The sequence below is a fragment of the Giraffa tippelskirchi genome, chromosome 7 (genome assembly GCF_054371585.1).
Source record: "Giraffa tippelskirchi isolate mGirTip1 chromosome 7, T2T-mGirTip1v1.2.pri, whole genome shotgun sequence".
NCBI lineage: Eukaryota > Metazoa > Chordata > Mammalia > Artiodactyla > Giraffidae > Giraffa > Giraffa tippelskirchi.
In genome coordinates, this window is record NC_137281.1 from 107716633 (window position 1) to 107743380 (window position 26748).

General features: G+C 36.1%; 1 protein-coding gene across 8 annotated transcripts in view; it reads right to left on the reverse strand.

Annotated features, from left to right (window-relative positions):
* Window positions 1-26748, reverse strand: part of ZNF609 (zinc finger protein 609) — a 190727-nt gene that overhangs the window by 115965 nt on the left and 48014 nt on the right. For 2 of the 8 annotated variants that reach the window (XM_081507350.1, XM_081507348.1), the window contains exon 1: window positions 485-743. The exons of the other annotated variants lie outside the window; for them this stretch is intronic. The gene's annotated coding sequence lies outside the window, so the exon portion shown is untranslated. Of the gene's footprint in view, window positions 1-484; window positions 744-26748 lie in introns of those variants that run through there. 8 annotated transcript variants of the gene reach the window in all.

A 26748-nucleotide genomic window follows, 5' to 3' on the forward strand; every position in this document is an offset into this window, starting at 1 on the left:
AAAAGAAACAGAAGCATCTCTCCATACAAAGACTTGTACTTGTTCAGAGTTGCTTAATTTGTAACAGCCCAAATCTGGAAACAACTCACATAAATGTCCAGTAACAAGCTGGATAAATAAATCATGCTATATATTTTATACAATGGAATATTATTCTGGAATAAAAGGAATAAACTATATATAAATTTAATTTCAAATTATTAATGTTAACAGAAGCTAGACCCCCACTCCCAAAAGAGAATATATTCCATTTAAATAAAATTCTAGAAAATGCAAACTAATGTATACTATTAGCAGGTCCATGGTTACCTGGTAAGAGCAGAAAGAGATGAGGAGCAAAGAACCGGGTGGGAAGAAAAGATTACAAAAGGGCACCAGCAAGTTTTTCTGGCTGATGCTTATCTTCATTATCTTGACTGTTTCATATATATATATATAGCACAGATATATATGTGTGTATATCAAAGAATATCACTATACACACCGAAAGTGAAAGTATTAGTCACTCAGTCATGTCCAGCTCTTTGTGACCCCATGGACTGTAGCACGTCAGGCTCCACTGTCAATAGGATTCTCCAGGTTAGAACACAAGAGTGGGTTGCCATTTCCTTATCCAGGACTACACATTAAATATGCATAATTTACTGTATGTTAATTGGAACAAAGTTATTAAAATGGCTTCCACTCTCAGAGTAGAAACCTAAATACTTGTAATGTACTCCAGCCCAACCACTTACTTCCCTGACTTTATCTCCTACTACTTACCTCCTCATCTCTCTCAGATCTAAGTCACAATGACCCCTTTGTTGTTCCCTGAATATGCAGGCAACCTCTCACCTCAGTACCTTTGTACTCGCTGTTTTTAATCTTCCAAGGACATTTTCCCTCCAAATATCCTCTTAAGCTTGTTTCCTTACCTCCTTTAGGTTATTTATCAACTGTCATCTTCTCTGCTCTTCTTCACAAATCCTCCCCACTTCCTCTCTCTGCTTTATTTTTCCCCACAGCATTCATCACTATCTACTACTGCTACTGCTACTGCTAAGTCGCTTCAGTCGTGTCCAACTCTGTGCAACCCCCTAGACGGCAGCCCACCAGGCTCCGCCGTCCCTGGGATTCTCCAGGCAAGAATACTGGAGTGGGTTGCCATTTCCTTCTCCAGTGATTGAAAGGGAAAAGTGAAAGTGAAGTCGCTCAGTCATGTCCGACTCTTAGCGACCCCATGGACTGCGGCCTACCAGGCTCCTCTGTCCATGGGATTTTCCAGGCAAGAGTACTGGAGTCGGGTGCCATTGCCTTCTCCGCATCACTATCTAACATACCACATATTTATTTTGCTTATTGTCTGTCTCTGTCCACCAGATCATAAATTCCATAAAGGTAGGAATTTTTCCTCCAGATTCTTTACCAGTTCTTTAAATCAATATGTCATAGCCTCAACATCTGGATAAACTCTAGGTCTGGTTATGTTTGCACTGCCTTTCTTGCCTTTTTATGCAGCTCTTCATTTCTTATTGAACTAGTACTGTGCCTAAAAGAACAGTAGAGGAAAACAACATTTTGCTTAGAAATAAGCACTTCTATTTCTGCCAGGCCATTAAGGTGGGGATTTGAATCAATCTAGTGAGTAAGTGAGCTGGGTTTGGGTTTTATTATTGCTTAATTAGTTTTAGTACATCATAGGCTTCAAATTCTCCCAGTGGTGAACTGGCAATTTACCTTGTGTTTGAGTGCAAGGAATAGAGTGCTGGAGAATTTTTCTCAGAATTCTTGCTCCATCCTCAGTTTTCAGCTGGTCTTGTATACCTGTGCCATAGAGAAGGTATCTCTCCGTGTTCTTGACCAAGACTGCTGCAGCCTGTTACTTGGTGTAAGGCTAATGGTGGGAACAGATTACTCTTCCTCCAGTTTCAGTCTTAGGCAGGACCGGTACATCTGAACCTCAGGGGTGGAGATTACCCCAGTGGCAGATAACCTCTGTTTCCTACACAGGGCAAGATGAATATAGCATATAACTCATGCAGGTATCCTCAAATCATTCTGCCCCTATGCCTTGCACTGACTCCCTTGTCTTCCCATGGCGCAACTAAACTCTGCCTTCCCTGCCTTAAAAAGGTTTTTTGGACAGGAAGAAGCAAAGGGCAGGGAGTTGGGGTTATTTACTAATGTATCCCTATGTGCCACAAAGTAGGCACTCAGTAAGTGGGATAAATTAATTTTATGTTGCAATAAGTATGCATTCAAACACACAACTTAACCTTACTAACTGTACTGAATTTCTTTTTTTAAAAAAATGCTGACTGTAACCAACATGCTTTCATAACCCACTAATGAGTCAAATCTTCAATTCATGAGGAGGGTGGAGACTTGGGCAAAGTAAGTGCTATGTCAGTCATATTGAGCCATGGGCAGAGCAGGCCAGTCAAGAAAGAGGAGAGAAGAAGAGATGTAGACAGAAATGTACTCAGAAGGTATCTAGCTGTTCTTTTGCCTTTGGTTGCCCTTATGATTGTCATGATTGTCTCCTGAAGCCTTACAGCAACTCTCCCACTGACTTTTGTTAGAGTGGACTTCTTTTCCTTATAGCCCAATTATTCCTTATACAACCTTAATCCAATCCATATCACTCAATTTTTTGCTTTTGTTTTGTTTTCATTCTTTTATTTTTCTCCTGGGCTATAATAGAGCAATGTTAGTAAATCCACCTAACCGTTTATCTCACCCAACAACAAATTTCTGATAACCATCCTTCAGAAGCTCTTTAATGCCATGCAGCAATCAACTTATTTCTTCCTCCATGACTCCTTACCCTGAATCTGTCAAACTTTCCCAACCAACCTGGAACTCCCCAAACCATTCAATTAATCCCACCTTACCCTCAGCAAATGACTCTGCCATTGAGAGTCAGATTTGTATGACCTGTATGACAGATTTGTATGACCTCTTTTAAATTTCTATTCTTTTCAGTTCAAAGTTCTTTTCTATTTTCTCTGCCCCTTCCTATGTTAAAGGAAGACCTAATCTTCCCTTAATATGACTAAATTATCTAGGCTTTACTCTTTTATTTGTTTTAAATTATTTTTAAAATATTTCAAACAGGTTAGAATAAACATAAATACCTTGTACCCATCAATGAGTTTTTTTGAATCTTAATATTAGGTCTTAATAGTTCAGATGTCCCTTTTTTTAAAAAAATTAAAACATTATACATGTACCCTTCCCTCATCCTGTTCCCCTTCATTTGCCCACACCCCAGGTAAAACTAGTATCAAGAATTCAGGGGTTATCATTGCCAAGCATAGACTTTAAACACTTATTTTACATACATACATACACACACACGTATCTGTAAACATTACATATTATTGTTATCCAAAATGTTTACCTTTTTTCTTAGTACTTTCTTGCGCTCTCCAATTTTTTTTTCAATGAGTATGTTATTAAAAAACATAATCTCTCCTTTAAAAAAAAAAAGCATTTCTTTTCTTTTCCTCCTCCTTCTAACTACTAAAATTTCTAAATGAGTAATCCATACTTTTTTACCACTGCCACTTTTTTACCACCCACTTCTCCTAAATCCTTTATGTCAACTCTTTAAATTGAGGGTTAAGTACCCCTAGAAGTAAAAACAGTGGGCCAGAAATTAAGCCATAGGATAAAGGCTGGACCTTTACTTTATACCATAAGTAAAAATTAACTCAGAATTATCAAAGACTGAAACATAAGAGCTAAAACTACGAAATGTTTTGACAAAAACATAGGGGATACTGGATTTAGCAACAATTTCTTCACTAGGACACCAAAAGCACAGGCAACAAGAGATAAAATAAATTGGACTTCATCAAAATTTTAAAACTTCCATGTATCAAGAGGTGAATGGGAGAAAATATTTGTAGACCATAGATCTAATAAGGGATTAATATCCAAAATATATATAAAGAACTCCTACAACTCAGCAACAACAAAAAAATTCAACCCAATTCAAAAATGGGCAAAAGATTTGAATAGATTATTTCTCCAAGTTAGATATATGAATGCACAAAAAGCACATGAAAAGATGCTCAACATTATTAGTCATTAGGGAAATACAAAACCAAAATGAGATATCACTGTACACATTAGGACAATTATTAACGAACAAAAACCAATAACAAATGTTGGTGAGGATGTAGAGAAATCAGAACCCTTGTGTACTGTTAGTATGAATATAAAAAATGATACAGCCATCATGGAAAAAAATATAGAAATTCTCAAAAAATTAAACAGAAAATTACAATATGAGTCAGTAATTCCACTTTCAGGTATTTATTCCAAAGAATTTAAAGCAGGGACTCAAGCTAATATCTGCACATACATATGATTAAAGCAGCACTATTCACAGCAGCCAAAAGATGGAAGTAATCCAAGTGTCCATCAAAAGATGAATGTATAAACAAAATATGATATATACATATATACAATGAAATATTATTCAGTCTTAAAAAGGAGGTAAATTCTGACACATGCTGTAACATGGATGAACCCTGAGGACATTATGCTATGTAAAAAAAGTGCTCAGTTACAAAAAAAGTGTGATTTCACTTATATGAGGTACTGAAATTCATAGAGACAGAAAGTAGAATGGTAGTTGCCATGGGCAGTGGAAGAGAAAAATTTGGAGTTATTTAATGGACATAGTTTTGCAAGGTGAAGAGAGTTCTGGAGATTGGGTGCACAAAAAAATGCATTTAACACGACTGATTTGTACACTAAAAAATGGTTTAATTTTATGTTAGGGATGACTTACTACAATGTTTTTTTAATTAAAAAACAAAAACACTGAGTATAGACTCTGGAACTAGATTACCTGGCTTTGAATCTTGGCTCTGCCACTTCCTAGCAATGTGACCCTGGGAAAATTACCTAACAGCTCCATGTCTTATTTCCTCAGCTACAGAGGGGATAGCATTACTATTAATAGTACTTATATCATTAACCTGTTGTGGTGATTAAATTAGCAAATATACGTGAACTTCTAGCAACAGTCCTAGCACTCAGTGAGTACTAGTTTTAAGTGCTTGTTATTGTTATTAGATTCACCATTTTGAAAACATAATTTATTATGGAAGTCAGATCTACAGGCGAAATTGAGTTTCTCCAACGCAAAATTGGATAGAACAATTTGTGCACTTGTATTCAGGTTTCGAGGTGAACTCCTGATGTAACGCAGCACTACCATTTACACAAACTGAGGGAAGATATCCATTATATCTTATTTTTTCATTAGGTTTCATTTACAATTTTGAGTAGTTCAAGTAGTTTGTTTCCACAGATGTGTGGAGAACAATGTTCTAGGAATTTCTTTTCAGAGATTCTAACCAGTACGATTAACTGGGCACGCTTACTAATATCTACTGATTCATCAATCTATAATGAAAAGCAAGGCTTAATAGCCATCTGATAAAGTTTTGTTTTTATGGAATCTGATGTTTTACAATATCCACAAGTAGAATTACTCAAAAGTAGCACTTTTTCTATTTCCTTTTCTTTACTGATCTCAAACATAATAGTGATCATTTCTAAGCAAGATGGTAAAATGAACAACTATGCAACCGTGTAAGACTATGACCTTTGTTTCCTATTTTGTGTTTGTAGATGCTTGAAAAATTCAAATCTTTTCCTGTGAAAATGGATGTTTTGCGACGAGGGATTAATGCAGGTTGCTTGGAACCATTTCTGAAAACTCCTTGCAAATAATACAATTAGGTTGGAGATGAAAACAAAGGGAATATGTATCTAAATTTGAGATTATCTTCATCAAAGGATCATTATTGACTGAATAATTAATTACTAATATTTCTCCTAGTACTTGGTTTTTGGGATAAATCTGACAACTTTTCAGTTTTAATCAAGTAGTCTATAAAGGTCTTAAAAACAACATACTTCCTATATAACTGACTTCCTATATTACCCCTACTCTCTTTCTCTACCTCATTTTTCTCCAAAGCCCTGTTCACTCTAAATAGACCAAGAGGAAGATTTTCATGCTTAATATTTTACTGTGTATTCCTCCAACAAGAAAGTAGTCAAAACAGGTTTTTTCATTTTTTTTTAAACTATTTTGTTCTCTAGTATATCCCAAGTACCAAAACAGTACCTAGTACCAGGTGGGCACTCACTCACTAAATATTAGTATTTGTCCAATGAATGAATTGGTAAACAGCTTTACACATGGCCAGAGGAACTTCCAATATCAACTGATGTAACCTGGTTTTAGGAAGTGCTTCTTTTGGGCCAGAGTCAAATTCCATTGTTCTTTGGAACACAGGGCCTTTCTTCTAAATTTTCAAAAGCGAAAGAGCCTTCTTTACCAACTGCCTTGCCAATTCTACATATCATTATTACAGCAACTCTATTTATCCACTTCACATTCATGGTTCATACTTCAATTATGTCATCCTAACATGCATGCAAAGGCCTAAAAAGATAAGATTTTCAAATATCCAGAAAATTAAACAAGCCAAAAATCCAGATTATGTTGATCCCATCTTACTGCCTAAAGTTGAATAAGGTAAGTGTAATAGTAATACCATGATTGTCTATGTAGGAAATCTAAAAACAAAAATACACACACAAAAAGAAAAAACTGCTAGAAGAACTAAATAACTCGTATATAAGGTCATATACAAAAATCACTTGCATTTCTGTGTACTAGCAACAAATAAATGAAAAATGAAATTAAAAATATACCATTTAGAACAGCATCAAACATTAAAATCACAATGAAATACTACTTCGTATCCACTAGAATGCTACAATGAAAAGAGAAATATCAAGTTTTAGCAAAGATATGCAGGAACTAGTACTCTCACACATTGCTGGCCACAGTAGAAAATGGTGCCACCACTTAATCGTTTGCCTGTTTCTTATAAAGTTAAATTACACTTACCATATGACTCAGTTAATTCCATCCTTATATATTTATCCAAGAAAAATGAAACCCATAAAAAGCAATTTACAGCTTCATATAATTATAAAAGCCCAATACTAGAAATAACTCAAATTTCTTCAGTTAGTGAAAAAACAAATTTTGGTATATCCATACAGTGAAATACTACTCGACAATAAGACAAGAAGAAGAAAGAAACTGCTAATACATACAACAACAAGAACAAGTTTCAAAGATGTCATTCTGAGAGAAAGAAGCTGAACACACAAGAATAGATTCTATATGATTCCTTATAGGCAAAACTAATCTATAGAGATAGAAATCAGATTAGTGCTTGGTTGTGGGGAGGGGGCCGATTACAAAGGGAAACAAAGGAACTTTCTGAAGAAATTAAAATGGTCTACAACTTGGCTTGGATGATGGTTAAACAAATGCAATCATTTGTCAAAAATCATCTGTCTGTACACTGAAATATATGATTTTTATTGTATGGATATTATACCTCAACAAACTAATTTTTTAAAATCCTGATTATCTGGATCCTCTTCTCACCATATCAGTCCTTTCCCCTTTCATCAAGCAGATCTGGTTGTAAAAGAATCAGCTGAGAGTACATCTAGGAATGACACAAAGGCTTTAAGAAAGAAGTGGATTTCTAGTCTCACTTAATCCTGAAAGCAGCCAGTCTTAATCTCTTTTACCTGCTAATTAGAGTGGCAGAAACCACAGGTACAGAGGTCTCTCATAACAGGGAAATCACAGCTTTCTGCAAGTGTTCAACATTTAGGCACCACCCTGATACCCAGCACAACACCGACAACTCGATGGGCCAACAGCAGAGAAAGAAGCACTCACTGGCAATCTGGAAACTGAAAAGCAACTGCCCTTAAATAAATCATGTACCTGCTCTGTATTCCTATCTCATGGCTTTCGTGCTAGACTGGTAAGAAGGGGTTTGTTTGCTGACAGCTTAGAGGATTTATGAGAAGGGATTAGTCCTGACATTGCTGTTGAGAAAACTGAGCGAAGTATGACAGTGATCCATGGCCATGTAAAGGGGTTTCAGGTGAGGCAGAAGAAGAAACCACACCTTCATTATAAGCAAAAGAGAATGCTGCCTGCTGTTTCAATACAAAGGAATGAAAATCAGCCTGAAAAGAGAACTTTCAGTATCATTTGTCTAAAATTTACTTTAATCACATTCTGCAAGAATCTGGATACTAGAAATCAGTAAACATATAGAGTACACCAAATTATATTTCAGTAGGCCCCATAGTGCTTTCAAATTCCTTGATTCCATTGGACTTTGGATCTAATTAATATTACTTAAATGGGCTTAAAGCTCAAGTTGAAAACCTGTCTGCTTCATTGACATTTTCTTTTTAATGTGAGTGACATTCAGTCAATGAGCATTTATGGAGAAGCTACTTGGAACCAGATGCTGTGTTAAGTAGTATGGAGCCTAAGATAAAGATAATACAACACCTGCCCTCAAACAAACTTACAGCCTGGGAGGAAAAGAGAATTAGATCTTATAATATGGTGTGATAAATGTTATAACACAAATAAATATGACGTCTTGGAGAAAACCCTCCAGAGTAAAACTTCCACTGATTAGTGAAGCAGACTCAGAAGTTATTTGATCGAAAATGGAAGAGAAAAGTATTCTAGGCAGAGAAAAAAATTATATACAAAGGCACAACTGTATAAAACAATAGGAGGTATAAGGTATAAAACCCCATGGCATGTCTAGGGAACTGCAAGTATTTTGGTATGGCTGAAATAGAGGAGGAGTGGTAGAAGATGAAACTAGGAAAAATCAGAGATGGGATTCTGAAGGACTGTAGGTCTTAGAGGAAAAGAGAGGATATTTTCAAGTGGAGTCATTCACAGGACTTCTGACTCTGGATAAGTGAAAAGGCGAGAATCTAGGACAAATAACTTTTTCAGATTCAACAACTGAATGGATATGCATTAAGCATCGCCAAGATATAGAATACTACTAGACAATCCAGTTTAAGTAGAAAGATAACTATTTTAGATATGTTGATTAAAATATAATGAGTACTAGACTATAGTGCATGGAACCTTGAAAGGTGACAATATTTAAATTCTATTCAGAATTCCAGGGCTGACATTCCATTAATGATGTGAAAAATAACAGAGAGGAATATTAAGTTAGGAATAACATCCTCATAGATGTAAGAGCCTGAAATAGGTTACCATTTCTTCATCCATTTCTCAAAAAAACTACTTGTAAAACAATTCCAGTAAATTCTGGCAAAAATTATATTTTAAATTTTTCCCAAGAGGCCTACAAATATTGTAAGGCAAGTTCAAAGTTTGAGGAAGGATAGCTTTAGACCATTTTTAAGCTTCCTTCCTCTCATATAGCACAGAAAATATGAACTGGGGAATAAGTTCTGGGCTCACCTTTCTCAGGAGAGAAACAAACTAAAGAGAAGAAATAAACTGATGAGAAAAAAAGTCACAGTTCACTAAATAGCAGAACCCAAAAGGCTAGGGCAAAGAGAAGAGATTCCATCTGGATAACAATTCCCTTTCCATGAAATCAGTTATCATTCCAGTGTAATGCATTTACAGTGTTCCAATCTGCCAAGTATTCTCCTTCCAAAGAAATGCAGCTCTTTCCTACTTTTCCGTACATCCTATTTGGTAAAAGAAAGACAGCAAGGGGACAAAATTGGATTTTGTTTCGCTGCTAGACTTGAGTGTTTTTAATCTACATTTAACAAACACATTTGTCTTCACACAGATGAACGGCCTATTCTAGGTTACTAAACGCAAAGCCATCAACAATTGACAAAAAGAAAAGAGGTAGTTAGCATCAGTGTTCTATTGCTTTAAATTAGAATCTTTTTTAAAAAACATTTTAAAAAACCGAACCATAGTTAATTTACATGTTCTGTTCGTTTCAGGTATACAGAAAAGTGATTCAGCCACACACACACACACACACACACACACACACACACACACACACCCCTATTCTTTTTTCAGATTCTGTTCCATTATAGTTTGTTTGTTACATTACTATAAGACATTGAATATAGTTCCCTGTGCTATACAATAGGTCCTTGTTGTTTATCTATTTTGATATATAGCAGTGTATACCTGTTAATCCCAAACTCCTACTTTATCACTCCCCCTGTCCTTTCTTTGGTAACCACAGATTTATTTTCTATGAGTCTATCTGTTTTGTAAATAAGTTCATTTGTTTCATTTTTTTAGATTCCATATGTGATATAGATTTCATATAAGTGATATCATATGATATTTGTCTTTGTCTGACTTACTTCACTTAATATGATAATTTCTAGGTCCATCCATGTTGCTGCAAATGGCATTATTTCTTTCCTTTTTATGGCTGAGTAATATTCCACATCTTTTTACCTATTCATCAGTCAATAGACATTTAGGTTACTTCCACATCCTGATTATTGTAAATAGTGCTCCTATGAACACTGGAGTCCACGTATCTTTTCGAATTAATAAGAGTTTTGTCTGGATATATGCCCAGGACTGTTATTGCAGCATCATATGGCAAGTCTATTTTTAGTTTTTTGAAGAACTTCCATACCGTTCTCCACAGTGACTGCTCCAATTTACAAAGTAAATTGTAAACAGAATCTCCTCTTCTGACCAGCCTTCTTCTCTTCAGTCTTCAAATCTGCATAAAGCCCTGTGTATTCCTACCTCTTGAAGAACATATACTCTAGGGAAGAAAAGAAGATGAGGATGGGGCAAGATAAAAGAATTTTTCTGTAATGAATTATAAGGCATAGGAGAAATGCAGAGAGTTAATATCACAAACCAAATGGTAATAAAAATCTTCTCTTTACAGACAAAATTTTAAAAAATTAAACTCTCTGGCCTGTGCCTATAGTCAAATTTACTAATAAATACTGATAATCTAATAAACCAACCTATTAATATGAACTAAAGCAAAAGCCTTCGTTTTGATATATTATAAATATCAAAAGCAGTATTTTGATGAAGAATCATCAAAATTTTCCAAAATTTAGAAATGTCAATATGGTACTATCTTGTGTTCTATGCTGACACATAGCTTAGAGATCTAACGATAGATCATAATACAATGCTTAAATACCTCAACATTAGAAATATATAATATATATATTTCTGACAGATATATAACGCATCTGAAAAAAATTTTCACCTCCTGCTGTAACAAAGGAATATTAACCTAACCAGAACACTACTCTAGAGTATCACTCTCAATTAGGGTGATATCATCCCTGAGGAGACAAAAAAAAAAAAAGATATTGTAACAGTTTGTGTTCCACCAAGGCATCAATATACAAAGAGATACAGGAATCTCTGGTATTAAAATTTCACTGGGAGGAAGGCAAGTAGGGAAAAAAGTATCTAAAAAGTCTCCTTAGGAAACAATCATGAAGAAAAAGGTTGAGAAATACTGTTTAAAAACCTATTCTCCAAAGGGCCAAACAGTAAATATTCTAAGCTTTGAAGACTATACAGTCTGTCACTATTCAATTCTCCCACTGTAGCATGAAAATAGCCATAGATGATATACATCAAAGGAGTAGGTATGGCTGTGTATCAATAAAATATTATTTATGGACAATTTGAATTTGAATTTCCTGTAATTTTCACATCATAAAATAGTCTTCTTTTTTCACCATTTAAAAACGTAAAAATCAACCCAAATGTCTATTAACTGATGAATAGATAAATAAGATGTGATGTACCCATATGATGGAATACTATTTAGCAATAGGAAGAAGAAAGTATTGAGACTGTAACATGAATGACCCTTGAAAACATTACGCTAAGCGGAAGAAGCTAGTCCCAGAATATCACATATTTACTGTATAATTTCATTTATATGAAATGTCCAAAATAGGTAAATTTATACAGACAGAAAGTAGATTAGTGGTTACCTTGGGTTAGAGTGGCAAGGGTAGGGTGAGGGTTGGCAAAAATGGGTCTGAATGCTAAAGGGTACTATGCTTCTTTTGGGGGGTGATAAAACACTATGAAATTAGATAGTGGTAAACTATTCAATTGAATGTTCTAAATGGCTGAAATTTATGTTACGTGAATTATATGTCAATAAAGCTGTTTTTTAAAAAAACGTTAAAACCATTCTTAGACTACAAAAACAGGAGGTGTCTCTGATTTGGCCTGTAGTCTGTGGTCTGCCAACCCCTGTAAGAGATATAGCAGTTCAAAATATGATCTTAAGGGAAGAAAATATAAACTAACATCTCAGATATCAGACATTCTGATTAAAAGAAGAAAGATTTTTCATGGCCCTGTAGGAAAAGCAAATGCTACACATAGCCAATCTACCCTAAGAACTGCTCTTCAGTTTACCATTCACACTCAATAAACCAGACCAGATACTCAAACTTCACAGGGTATCAGAATCATTAAGGGCTAAGGGGCTTAAGACAGACAGGTTGCGAGGCCTCACTGCTGGAGCTTCCAAGATGGTAGCTCTGGGATGAAAATGGAACTCTGCATTTCTCACAGGCTTCCATATGATGGTGACAGTGTTGATCTGGGGCCCACACTCTAAAAACCATGGCCCTAAACTAATGGAATATTAGGAATGTACTAGTGAAATATTTACTATTGTTATATTTCAGTCCTATACCAGATATAAACATTTAAGGAAAAGTGAAGATATACCTTCTTTTATTCACTCCAGTGGATCTTGATTTCTGACTTCTAAAGCACTATGACAAATATTTCCTTTCAATGTGCAGAGTGGCTATATGTAATCATAAAACCTCTTCTTCCTTCCTTAAAACTGAAGCTCACTCTTCAGAAACCATCAGAGCCCCAGGTATATTTTTTGGGGACACAGTACACAGACAAAGCTCTTGGTGTTTTCCACAGGCTTATTAATACTATCTTCAAAGACAGTCTAGGCAGCAAAAGGAGGTGAAACAAAAACAATCTAAACCAAAGAATCACTTAGAGCACAATCTCAACTGAAGAATCATGACTTTGCCGACAGAAACAAGAACCTGGGGACAAGATCCTTGGAGCGAGGAAACAGGAAGTTCTACTGAGCACCCTGTACCTTTTCACCTTCCTCCATCACCATTAAAAAGCATTACAGAAAAGGGAAAAAAGCGTAACAGAATAACCCATGCTGAAAAGTTCCAAATAGTTTATGTAGCCACTCTGTCCTCAAGAAGGGACAGCACTTGGACTTTTGACTCAAATGTGTGCCATACAGGGTGACTTCTGTCAAAAGACTACAGAAGTGGGGAGGCGGGGAGTAACTTTACAGTGGAAAACCTGACAAACCCTACCTCAGCTAGGGGAAAAAGGTCATCATCAACAGTGATAAATCTGTAAACAGTATTACCTTTGAAGTAATGGGATGAAAATGTTACTTTACCGCTCTGGTCCTTCTCCAAATCTGTAACTCCAGTCTAATCTTCAGGAAAAATATCAGATAAATACCAGCTGAGGGGCATTCTATAAAATTTGACAAATTTTCAAGATCATGAAAAATAAGGAAAATCTGAGAAACTTCCACAGCTGGAGGAATTAGAGGAGGAGACATAAAAAACTATATGCAATGTGATCTCCTGGATGGGATCCTGGAACAGAAAAAGGACATTTGGCAAAAACTAATGAAATCTGAATAAAGTAAGAAAATTAGTTGATAAAATGTTTTAATACTGCTTCAATAAGAGCAATAAATATACCATATAAATTATTACAGAAGATGTTAATAGTAAAGGAATCTGGGATATATAAGAACTCTGTACTATTATCAATTTTTCTGTAAATCTGAAAATGCTCTAAAAGGTAAAAAAAAAAAAAATCATTGAAAAAAAAGGACCCCAAAACAAATCATATTTGACCAAGGTATCTTAAATCTTTCATATAAACAAAACAAACATATCAGAACAACTGGACAATCCTAATGTCCATGATAACTCTGAGCTAAAAAAAATCTTAATTCTTCTCACAACTCCTACTAAGGAGCACTTAAAGGAAATAATTTATTACATCTTTAAAAAAAAATTTTATAGAGCCCAATTACAGGCCAGACATTGGAGATACACAGATGAGTAAGAGTCCTGGTCCTTATCAAACAGCTCATAGACTGGGATGGGGAAGGTTAGGGAGGGGAGGGAATCAGACAAAAACAAAAATTACAATAGAATAAAACAAGTCAGTGCCATAATAAAGTGCAAAACAATCCTGGGAGCAAAGAAAAAGGATACTCATTTGCAATCTATTTGCTGGAGAAGAACAGTCCTCAATCTTTACTTTTATCTGGACAAAGTCAACTGTAAAGTACATTAATATTTACTTAATCTCCAAAGAATACAAACAGCTCATGCAGCTCTATGTCAAAAAACAACCAACCAACCAAATAAAAAAAAATACGCAGAAGATCTAAATAGACATTTATCCAGAAAAGACATACAGATGGCCAAAAAGCAAGTTGCTCAACATCACTAATTATCAGAGAAATGCAAATCAAAACTACAGTGAGCTTCTTCATAGTTATCAGAATAGCCATTATCAATATGTCTATAAACAATAAAGGCTGGAGAGGATGTGGAGAAAAGGGAATCCTCCTACACTGGTGGGAATGATGGTGGGAATGTAAATTGGTACAACCATTATGGAGAACAGCACTGAGGTTCCTTAAAAAACTAAAAATAGAACTACCATATGATCCAGCAAACCCACTCCTGGGCATATATTCTGAGAAAAACATAATTTGAAAAGCTACATGCACCCCAATGTTCATTGCAGCAATATTTATAACAGCCAAGACACAGAAACAACCTAAATGTCCATCTGCAGAGGAATGGATAAAGAAGATGCGGTACATATATACAACAGAATACTACTTAACTATAAAAAAGAATGAAATAATGTCATTTGCAGTAACATGGATGGATCTAGAGATTTTCATATTAAGTGAAATCAGACTGAAAAGTCAAATATCATATTATATCACACATATGCAGAACCTAATTTTTAAAAATGATATAAATGAACTTACTTACAAAATGGAAAAAGACTCACAGATTTTGAAAACAAACCCATGGTTACTAAAGAGGAAATGTCGGGGGAAGGATATTGGGGGAAGGAGTAAATTAGGAGCTAGGGATTAACATACACACACAACTATAAACAGAATACATAACCAACAAGGATCTATACAGTAGATCCACAGGGAACTCTACTCAATATGCTGTAATAACGTATATGGGAAAATAACCTGAAAAAGAACAAAAAAAATTTCCTTTTTTAATGCATATATGTATATGCATAACTGAAACACCATGCTGTACACCCAAGACTAACACAACATTGTAAATCAGCTATACTCCAATAAAATTAAATACATTTACCAAATGAAGAAAGAGAAAGCTCCAATATGCTCCCTGAGGCTTAGGATAACTGATGAACAAACAGATTACTGGTTATCAAGAAATTTTAGGGAGTATGAGCTTCAAAAATAAATCATGTATCAAACAGCTTTTTTTAAAGTTTAAGAGAAAGAAAGAGAAAGAAACAGTGACATCTCCCTGTCCTCAAAAAACTTTATTTATAGCTTTCAAGTGAACTTGAAAACAAGAAATTCTGAAAAAGTAAATGTCTACATATTTTTCCATAGGGAGACTTGTAACACGTATACAGTCATGAGAAGTGCTAATAGTGAAAGCACAAACTTATCTAGCTTCCTTAATGTGTAGTCCTAACCATTCCCGTCTTTTCCTATTCCTAACATCCCCTTGCCTATTTCGAACCAGGGTTGACAATAATTCAAAAGTTCTCAGTGATGATAATTTACAATACAGGTATAAGACTTGTAACTCTCTAAACATTTCTTCTTTCTATCCAAACTCTACCACTATTTGAGTCCCACTCTCTCTATAAATCAGTTTCCTCATACCCTTCCACTGATCTTTCGTTTCCTTATATTACTTATAATCTGTGTTATATAAGCTATCAATTTCCTGTTAAACATAAATCTACTATCTCATGAGTTTTGTCTCTCAATAAGATGAGCTTCTTTGATATATACTGTGGTTTCCACTCTCAAAATTCAACTACTTACTGTATCTCTCACGGTTGCTCACAGAAACTAACTGTGGCTGATTTGAGCAAATGATACAAGTGGGTGACTCACAGAACTCCCAGAAAGTCTGAAAAGTAAGTCTCAGAAAACAAGTAGGCACAGGAAGAGGCTATACAACCAGAACCATTTACAAAATCATGCCACACTATCAGTCTGGTAAGTACACTACTGCTGCCACCAGTGAACCAGTGATACAACTGGATATTGGATGGTGCTGTCACCACTACTATAAACAACCTTCCACTACCCCTTGGCATCAGGGACTGGTTGAAAACACCAGGGATGACATATTCAGCTGGTGAGGCTTGGGTCAGGTCTCAAACCCTTACTGCTAACAGAGCTAGTAGAGTAAGCATGTGGCATTTTCTGATTTTACAGTAGACACTGGACTTACAGGTGAGGAAATCTTGTCAAGGGCCGGAGGTTCAGATAATTGGTAGCACTAAAAAGGGACAAATGTCATTATATGTGTGAATTATTCCATCTTCCAAAGTATTAAATGCATATTTATATAAAATAATACTTTCTAAATAAAAGCATAGTATCTTAGGAGAAAGTAAAAATTATGTTTAATCAAAATAACACAAGTGTTACAAAAATAAGTAACAGCAATTATTTTATATATGGATGATGATATTTGACCTTTCTTAGTAACCTAAATCTAAATATCAGTACTAACTGTCATCCAGTCAAAGCAGCAGCATTTACACCCAACAGAAGCATAGGGACAAACAATTCTGTACTAAAATGGAGAAGACAGGGGATTCTCTGGTGGTCCAGTGGTTAGGATTCCACGCTCTCACTGCCAAAGGCCTGGGCTCAATTCCTGGTCAGGGAACTAAGATCCCCGCATGCCACACAGCAAGGCCAAAACAAAACAAAAGCGGAGAAAACAGATCTGATAAATAAAAAAGTCTAGCAGCTCTCTCACAATTTCATCTATCATTTTTAAAAACTTACATGTCAGATACTGAAGATATATATAGAAAGATGCTTCGAATCTAATAACAGAAAAAGACATGAAAACAACTGAATGTAATGCAATGTTATGTTACTAAATACTGTCATGAGATGTTCAAAGGAAAGATGACAGGGTAGGCGACACAAAGTCAGAAAAGGCTTGTTGAAGAGGTATTCTTAAGCATCTTGAATGATGAGGTGGTTAGCACAGGAAAAAAAAAGCAGGGAGAGAAGAAATAAAATTAAAATACCACTCTAACACAAGAATACCGTAGTTCAACTTATCGCTCCAAACACTGTTTTAAACAGAGGTGAAAAAAAGTTTATACAAATGCATATCAAAAACAAAAGAGATGACAGTCAAGCTGGAACATTGGGATTTATTTCCCTAAGAACAAATGCTAAAATATGGGTATGGTAGACTGCAAAAAAAAGTAAAAAACTATTTCCCTCCCTAACCCACCCACTTGCAATTCTCTCATCAAGAGATGAAATTCAGCTTCTTTACCACTTGAATCTGTGCTGTCCCTGTGATTTCCTTTGGCTAACAGAAACTGAGGAAGCAAAGCACTGCCAATTCTCTATCTGGGCACTTTTCAAGAGGCCTAGTACACATCTCACACTTTCTCCTGGAGAGGGGGATAACTACCAAGTGAATAACTCCCAGACAGCCTGCTACAGAATATAAAACCAATGGAGAAGGTGGCTCAGTTGTCCCAACCAAGGTAAGCCAGGTCTGGCCCAGATCACAAGAAAGAAAGTGAAAGTGAAAGTCGCTCAGTCCTGTCCAACTTCTTGCAACCCCATGGACTATACAGTCCACGGAATTCTCCAGGCCAGAACACTGTAGTGGATAGCTTTTCCCTTCTCCAGGGGATTTTCCCAACCCAGGGATCGAACTCAGGTCTCCCACGTTGCAGGCTAATCTTTACCAGCTGAGCCACAAGGGAAGCCCAAGAATACTGGAGTGGGTAGCCTATCCCTTCTCCAGCAGATTTTGCCGACCCAGGAATCAAACCAGGGTCTCCTGAATTGCAGGCGAGTTCTTTATCAACTGAGCTATCAGGGAAGCCCAGAACCTAGCCTAAATGGCTAACCCTCAGAATTAAAAAAAGGAAAAGCTAAGTAAATAATGGTTGTTTTAAGCCATTAAGTTGGGAGTGCTTGTTATACAGCAAAAGCCAGCTGAGGTTACAGGTAATTGAAACAATGGGTTTGGAGAATACGTGGACAGTAAATTTCTAAATTAAAAGGTGTATGTTCACTATTATGGAGCTTCTAAAGTAGAGAACTGATAAATAAGAAATTGCAGATTTCCTCAACAGTGTATTTCAGAAAATGTCCATAGCCCCTATAATATTTAAAAAGTGGGCCAGAGGTACCCTGAAACATTTGCTGTTGTTGTTTGGTCACTAAATCATGTCCGACTCTTTTGCAACCCTATGGACTACAGCCCTCCAGGCTACTCTGTCCATGGGATTTCCCAGACAAGAATACTGGAATGGGTTGCCATTCCCTTCTCCAGGGGATATGTCCAACCAAGGAATTGTACCCGCTTCTCCTGCATTGGCAGGTGGATTTTTTCTTTTTACCACTGAGCCACCTGGGAAGCCCATCCTGAAAAGTGTAAATGCTCAAATATTCAACGATAGAACTGTTAATAAATTACCGTTTATTATCACAATGGACTACTAAGGATCAATGAAAGTGAATAAACTACAACTATATGCAATAAAGTATATGACTTTGATAGGTTCAAAAGTGTATGACCCCTGGATTTCCCTGGCAGTCCTGTTGTTGAGGCTTTGCGCTTCCACTGCAGGAGGGCCAAGTTCAATTCCTGGTCAGGGAACTAAGATCCCACATGTCAAAAAAAAAAAGTATGACTCCACATTTATATAAAAATACATTGTAGATGGGAATGTAAATTGGTATAGCCACTGTGGAAAACAATATGGAGGTTTCTCATAAAAAACTATAAACAGAACTACCATAGGGACCTCCCTAGCAGTCCAGTGGTTAAGACTTCACCTTCCAATGCAGGGGGTGTGGGTTCAATCCCTGGTCAGGAAACTAAGGTCCCACATGCCTCGTGGCCAAAAACATAACAGAGCACTATTATAAGAAATTCAATGAAGACTTTAAAAATGGTCCACATCAAAAAAATCTTATATATATATATATGTATATATACATATATATTTAAAAAATAAATAAAAACAACTACCATATGAACCAGCAATTCTACTCCTGGGTACATATCTGAAAAAAATGAAAACACTAGCTTGAAAAGATACACATATCCGAATGTTTATAGCAGCATTATTTACAATAGCCAAGATATGGAAGCAACCTAAGTGTCCCTCAAGAGATGAATGGACAAAGATGAGGTGTATAAATACACACACACACACACACACACACACACACACACACACTGGACTACTATTAATACTAAGAAGAAATAAAATTTTACTATTTGCAACAACATATATGGATTGGAGTGTGTTACACCAAGTGAAATAAGCCAGAGAGACAAATACTGTACAATACCACTTACATGTGGAATCTAAAAAATAAAAAGAACTAGTGAATATAACAAAAAAGAAACAGATTGACAAATATAGAGAACAAACAGTGGTTATCCATGGAGAGGAGTGGAGAGGAGGGAGTAAGATAGGGGCAGGGGATTAAGAGGTACAAATTACTATGCATAAAATAAATAAGTGACAAAGATATATTGTACAACCGAAGGAATACAGCCAGTATTTTATAATAACTATAAATGGAGCATAACCTTCAAAAATTGTCAATCACTATGTAGTACAACTGAAATTGTGTACGTGACATCTCCTGTAGCCCTCATTGGAATTAAAGAGTCTTTCATGCTATTTGGTATTTTCTTTTCTTTTTTTTTAATTTGCTATTTTCTTGAAGCAGTTATCTGATACATGCAGACTAGGAATTGGGTTTCAAGTGTCTCATTTACACACAGTCAAAAGCAGTTTCTCTTCTAAAAATGAATAATCTAAAATATAAAGAATATAGCTAGAGTTCATAGGTAGATGATAAGAAAGACTGAGGGGAGGAAAGAATATAGGGGTTGACTATACAGGCATTTTCTCCTAAAGCAGGGACCTGGCGGTGGGGGGGTGGGGGGGCGGTAGGGGGGGCGGGGGGCTCTCAGGGAAATTCCAATGGCCAGATTCAAAGGAATCAATTGTATTTGTATATTTCATTTCCATATATTCATTCAATATTCACATGTATATATACATATATTTTTTCACATATATTCTATGTTTTATTATCATTCCAAAGGTTACTATTCTTTGAGTTTTTTTTTTCGTTATTTGCTAAAATACTCATGCACTTTAGGGCAAAGAAATATGAGACAACACTGAGAAGATGTGCTTAAACTACCAACATGGGTACAAACACCTACATAGCAGCTAATGATGTCATCTATGGGATCACGTTTCTCCAGAATTGTTATTCTAGAGGAAAAGAAAGGCAATGTTATACTTGCAAAGCTTACATAGGTTCTAATATTTCTCTCTTTTCATGTTTTAGATTGGAAGAGAACAAAAAATATTCTCTCCATCAATTAAGCCAGAACTGACACAAGACTCTAAACTTGAATAAATGAAAAGATTATGCCATGTTCTTGGGTGGTAAACAAATAACGTATAATGATAATGCAATAGCTTACTACATTATTATAAAGACTATTTCTCCCTCAAACTAAATTTATAAAGTCAATGTAATTCCAATCAATAGCTGAATTGGATTTGGGGAAGAATAAAAAACATTTTGAAAGCTAATCTGGAAAGACGAACTATTAGCACAACTTTTTCCTGTTACAATAGTCTAACTCTTACATGGCTCTGTGTTATACAACATTAAAAGACTTTTACGTATATTAATGCTTTTACTCTTTACAATAACCTACTAATGTATAGAATATCATAAGCCTCATTTTACAGATGATACTAAGGTCAAGAGAATTTCAATGACTCGTACTAAGTCATTTAGCTAGTAAAGGTGGTAATATCAATAGCATTCAACTTGGCAAGTTGAACCTCCATGTCAAATTCTTAACTATCATGCTGTGCTTCCTCCTAGACACCAGTTGCCTAGTAGGCCTACAAAAGATTATGAGAAGTGTGGTGTGATAATGTAATAGATGAGTGGACTGACTAAGAAAGCCCAGAAACAGACCAAATACATATAACAACTTAGATTATGATCAAGATGGCATCTCGAATCAATGAATAATAATCAGTAAATAATGAGAGCAACTGACTCTCCAAATGGATTTTACAACACAGAATATTAGATTTCTACAGGATACCTAAATAAATATTAGATGGTTTAAAAAACTTAAAGAGAAAAAAAACAGGTTAATATTGTTATAACCTTGGATGAGGAAGTTCTTTTTAAATTAGACACAAAATTCAGGAGTCATTAAAAAAAAAACCAACCTTCCAGATTTCATAAAATATAAACTTTCATTAGATCAAAAACAGATATAAGTAAACAACAAAAATTGACAGATGTCAGTTCTCCCCTTAGCATAATTCTTATCAAAATACTACCAAGGTTCTCTGTAGATACAGATAAACTAAAGGCGCTGGCCTTTCCATATAAATAACTAAAACAACCTCGACAAAGAAAAATAAAGTGGGAGGAATCACTGACCCTAACTGAAGGCAGAAGACATTTAGAGACATTTCACTGAAGAGGTTATGTAATGACAAACAAGTACACAAAAAAACTTCAACATTGTTAGTCACTAGGGAAACGCAAATTAAAATCACAATGAAACATCACCACACACTTAGAATGACTAAAGTGCTAAATAAAAATAGTGCTAATACTGACAAGGACGTGGGCAAAAAAAAAAGGATCTCTCATCCATTGCTGGTAAGAATGTGAAATGGTACAGCCACTCTGGAAAAAATAACTCGGCTGTTTCTTAAAACATTAAACACACAATTACTATATGACCCAGAAATTGCACTATTGGGCATTTATCCCAGAGAAATGAAAACTTATGTTTGCAAAAGCCTGTAATATAAACATTCACCACAATTTTTCCATTGTAACCCCAAACTGGGAATAGTCCAGGGCTTCCCTGGTGGCTCAGTTGGTAAAGAATCTGCCTGCAACGCGGGAGACCTGGGTTTGATCCCTGGGTTGGGAAGATCCCCTGGAGGAGGGCAAGGCAACTTACTCCAGTATTCTTGCCTGGAGAATCCCCACGAATAGAGGAGCTTGGCAGGCTGCAGTCCATGGGGTCACAGAGGTGGACATGACTGAGCAACTAAGCACAGCACAGGCAACAGTCCAAATGTCCTTCAACAGCTGACTGGTTAAACTGTGGCACATACACACCCACACCACAGAAACTCATCAATAAAAAGGAATGAAGTACTGATACACACAACAGCCCTCATGAATCTTGAGAGAATTACGCTGACTGTAATGGTAATGGTGGTGTAATGTAAATGTGGTGTAAATGTAATGGTGGTGGACTGGGTCAGAATCTTGATAGTGGTAGATAAACAAACCTACACATGCAATAAGATTGCATAGAAACAAGCAAAACCAAACAAATGTGAGCAAGATTGGTGGACTGTATCAATGTCATTATCTTGGTTGACATTATACTGTAGTTTTGCAAAATGTTACTACTGGAGGAAGATGGGTAAAGTGTACAAGAAAATCTTTGTATTATTTCTTTTAACTACATGTGACTCTAAATAATTATCTCAATTAAAATGTCAATTAAAAACAAAAGACAGGGACTTCCCTGGTGGTCCAGTGGCTGAGAATTCATCTTCCAATGCAGCAGACACAAGTTCAATCCCTAGTCGGGGAACTAAGATCCCATATGCTGTGGGGCAACTAAGCCCGCAAGCCCCAACTACTGAACCCATACAACCTAAAAGCCAACGTGCCCAAAAAGAAAGATCCCAGGTGCTGCAACTAAAGACTTGATGCAGCCAGTAAATAAATAAATATTTTTTTAAAATGCAAATGACAGAGAAGAAAATAGCTATAATAAATATAGTAGACAAAAACACATTAAAACTACACTGAAGGATTTTCTAAAAGACAAACTCACAAGGAAGGGAAGAGGAGGAGACAACAGTTAACATTCTGGGATCTAGAAAGCAAACAAAAGTACTGTTAACAGACTAAGTCAACATAAGAATGATGACTACTAATCCTGCAATAGAGAAAACTTTTCAACTATACCTATCACCATCACAGAAGTTTATCTCCAAGAGTTCAGGAACTGGTGGTGCCAGATAAACTCAAGCTGGGAGTGGGTAGGTGGTAGGTAGCCTGGTGATTTAGTCTGAATAAGGCTGGTTGAAAATTGTTTCAGAAACAATTATGTCCTTAATCCTTCTTCTCACTCAGATACCCTCCCCAACTAAGAAGCCTAGAGATTTATTCTCTGGAAAGTGTCAAACAGAGAATCTCTGGACTAGAGTACTTCAGGCATAGGGGAGGGCACAAGGAACATCTAATGTAAGGGGGTTAAATGTGGACTTAAGCATACCGACTGCTGAAGGCTGAGGCCCCAGTCCTCTTTTTACACTTGGACAAAGAAAGCTGGCAGTAAGTCCTTACCTTGCAGGAGGATTAGAAGAGGTTTTTCTAAGGAATCTGGTAAACTCATGAGGAAAGATCTAAAGATATTGAAATTTAGGGTTTGCCAACTTAATAACCGTCTCACTGTGAAGTTCACTATAATATGCTCTGCTGATGCACTCAGCTTCCAATCATTGAGTGTTCCCATCTCAAAGATGTTTAAAACATGAGCAGACACCCAAGGACTATCAAATATCTGAGGAAAACCTCTTACAAAAAAGATAGAGATCAAAAACCAGCACTTCATAAATGAGTCAACTGAGGCTTATATCAGCTAAAAATGAGATTAGTATTCACCACACTGCACAGCCCATCCACATGTTTAACAGATATTTAATGGGGCAAGTACTATGAAAGGTGCTTGGGAAACAAGGATGAATAGAGCTTATAGTCTAAGATAGAGTCAAGACAATAAACATTATAATAAACTACACATTTCGTACATTGGAAGGAGATACATACTTTGAGAAAAAATAATGGGACTGGGTAAAGGAGTAAGGAGGAGGCAGTGCAAGTTCAGTTCAAAAGGCAGCTGCAAATTTAAAACACAGTGACGTGAGTAAAAACTTGGAGATGAGGGAGTTGATAATGCTGCCGTCTGTGAATTCTAGAACCTGAAACTTTCAGTGTGAGAGCCCGAAACACACCTGAGATGTTCAAAGGAAAAGCTGGAGGGGAGTTGAGAGAGGGGGAAAATAGGAGATAAGGTCATAGAGGCAAGGCAGGGAGAAGTACAGACCGTGCACGGCATTATGGACCACCAGATTTAACAGGATGAAACAAAGGGTCAATGGAGGGTTCTGAGGAAAGAAACGATAGTGACTGGCAAGCTTTAATAGAATAACTATGGCTGATGTGCTGAGACTGCATGGAAGCAAGGGACATCAGTTAAAAGGCAAGACAGAATAGAGTACCCCAGAATTTTAGAACTGATAGTAGTATTGGAAATACCTTTTACCAAGTTTTTCATTTTAGAGATAAGGAAACCAAGGCCTAGGAAGTTAAATGAGTTTTCCAAAGTCATGTACAGTAAATCCTCTACATACAAACCTTCAAGTTATGAACTTTCAAAGAAACGAATGTGCTTTGTATGCTAGCTGTTGTACTGTACTACTGTACTTTTCAAGGTAGTGTACTGCAAGATTTAAAATATTTTAGTTTTTGTGTTGTTTTCTATGTATTATTTGTATGACAAGTATTATAAACCTAGTGCAGTACAGTACTATATAGCTGAATGTGTTAGCTGGGTACCTAAGGTAACCCTGTTGGACTGATGAACAAATTGGATTTATGAATGCGCTCTGGGAACAGAACTTGTTTGAATGTAGGGGAGTTACTGTATTAGACTCCGGAATAATACACTTTGCATTTGTGTAGCCTTTTCAGTGCTTTTAGGTTTATCATTTGATCTTGTGCTCAACAATCCTCTGGGCAGTTCATTGGGTAGGTGATAGCTGACATCCATTTACAAGACAGTTGGCCAAAATTAGGAACTATGTCTAGAATATTCTCTCTCAGTACTAAATATAAAGCTATTAATTGTCTATACAGGGAGTGAGTCTGTAATCACACAATCACGCTAGTAACATCACAAAGTGGTAACTAATTCAGACCTTCAAGGAATAGAAATGACTTACTTTTACATGGTCTAATCCTGTGGCTCTAGAGCAGAGCCAAGACTACCAAATGTTGCCCCCACATATTAGGTGGTGTGATGTTCATTACAAATTAGGAAAGAGCGTCAATAATTCTGAGGCAAATGGGAAACACCAATTTTGTTCCCCAGGATAGTATGTGCTCAGATCTCTTCCTCTCCCATTTCTTCCCCACCCAGTCTCATCCTGCAAGATCTTCTGCAGATTAGAAAGTAGCTGATAAGCAACTAATTCCCACAGGATAGTTCTTGATAACACAGCAAGGTATTATCTCTCTCCAGGGGTATGTACTTTAATAGGAAACTCAAAACCTTTAAATCCCAAAGGAACAGCAGTCAAGTTGGCAGGGAATGTTATAAGACCCTCCTAACATTTCATCAAATCACAGTAAATAAATTCAAATTCAACAATTGTTTATTGATGATCTCCCACACTATCAAACATAAAAATAAGGCATGATTCTTACTCAGTGGAAGAAGACAACACAGAAAATATTAGCTTTTTTTTAACTGAATGTCTGCTATACAATAGGCACTAAGCTAGCTGCTTTTAATATGCCATTTGAAACAAGTATTATATTGTATTTAATGAGCCCACTATTACTGAGCCCACTTGCTGCAATTACTAAAGTCCAAATGCCTTGAGCCTGTGCTCCACAACAAGAGAAGCCACCGCAATGAGAAGTCCTTGAACTGCAACCAGACAGTAGCCCCCACTCACCACAACCAGAGAAAGCCCACATGCAGCAACAAAGACCCATCACAGCCACAAAATTAACGAAACAAATAAAGCGAAAAAAGTCTCACTGTCCATCAACAGATGAATGGATAAAGAAGATGTGGTGTGTGTATATATATATATATATGTATATATATATATAATTGCTATTTGCAGCAACATGGATGGACTTAGAGATTATCACAGTAAGTGAAGTAAGTCTGACAGATAAAGACAAATATCATATTACTTATACACAGAAAGTAAAAAAAAAAAAAAAAAAAAGGACACAAATGAACTTATTTACAAAACAGAAACAGACTCACAGACTTAAGAGAATTTACGGTTACCAGCAGGGAAGGGAGGCAGAGAAGGACAGATGGGAGCTTGGGATTGACGTGTACACATTGCTATATTTAAAACAGATAGCCAACAAGGACCTACTATATAGCTTAGAGAACTTTGCCCAATATTCTGTAATAACCTAAATGGGAAAAGAATTTGAAAAAGAAAAACAAAACAAATTGCATCAAAAGAATAAAATACTTAAGAATAAATTTAACAAAAGTGTAAGACTTGTACTCTGAAAACCACAAAACATCACTGAAAGAAATTAAACATCTAAATAAATGGAAAAATATCCCATGTTCATGAACTGGAAAATTGTTAAGACTGCAATACTCTGT